We start from the raw sequence: 1150 nt of genomic DNA, 5'->3' as shown, positions 1-1150 counted from the left end.
AAAATTTTATAGTTTTTATGTACGCGCTGCGATCGATTGTGAGGACTCTGGAGTGGACTCTGGAGTGGACTCTGGAGTGGACTCCGAAATTCCCGAGACCAAACCAAGCACACTATTACTCCTTTATCTTTCCTGGGGCGGCTTTGTATGTGGCTTTAGTTTACTTAATCCATCGGTGGTCTATGCTGGAGAAAATGACGAAAACTCTGTCTGTGCCAATTCTGGTCGCCATAAAGGTCGTTTTGCGACGAAAAGACGCTTGAGCGTGTTGAAAAACCTTGCAAGGGTAAGTAAGAAAAAATCTCAGGAAAAACAAAATGATATGGAGGAAGGGGACATTGAGCCCCCCTGGAAAACAGTGACTAGGTCAAAACAGGTAAGTTCTTTTTTGGACCAGTAAATTGTAACAAATAAAATTGAAGATATCGCCGTTTCTTTCGAGGACTTCAAAAGTAATCATTCTCTATTCATAGCAAAACATAGAGGAAGAGGACGCTCAAATGTTATCAGGCACACGAATCGTCAGAATGGAAGTGCTAAAAAATGACCTCAAGTCTTGTTTACATTGTCAAGCAGGTGAGGAAGACTTTGTGGACTTTTTCAATTGTAAAAATAGGCCAAGGAATAAACAGTTAGCATAAATATTGAGTTCTGCATGTACAGAAGTTGTTGTGCAAGTTGTTTTCCTTCTTCAACCATTATGAGGCTTTATGAACAATTATTGTATTAAATATTTACTGCTTGGAAAAAAACTGTTATACAGTCAGCTTCCTTACCAGAGTACACATTCAATATTTCTTTCATCAGAGCACAATAAAAAAGTCCCCCCTTTTGTATTTCATCAAGAACAAGAATAACTATATGTAAACAAATGACCACTGAAGTCAGAGAAATACTATTTTTCTTTGGCTTTAAAGTTGTATTTACTTTTTCTTAGATTCAAAAGAATGATTTCAAACAATAGAAAACTAAAAATTAACTTATCAAATTATTGTAAGAAAATATTGTACAGCATAGTCATTTTAAAAATGTAATCATATGCCTTATTGTCAAGGTGCAAAAGAATTACTTCGAAATTTGTTTGCTACTCATTTCAAATTTTTGACAAATGTGTGGCTAAACTCGCTAAGTATATGAACCTTTTTACACT

Source organism: Stylophora pistillata, chromosome 9 (assembly GCF_964205215.1).
Source record: "Stylophora pistillata chromosome 9, jaStyPist1.2, whole genome shotgun sequence".
NCBI classification, from domain to species: domain Eukaryota; kingdom Metazoa; phylum Cnidaria; class Anthozoa; order Scleractinia; family Pocilloporidae; genus Stylophora; species Stylophora pistillata.
Note: the sequence above shows the minus strand (reverse complement) of the source record.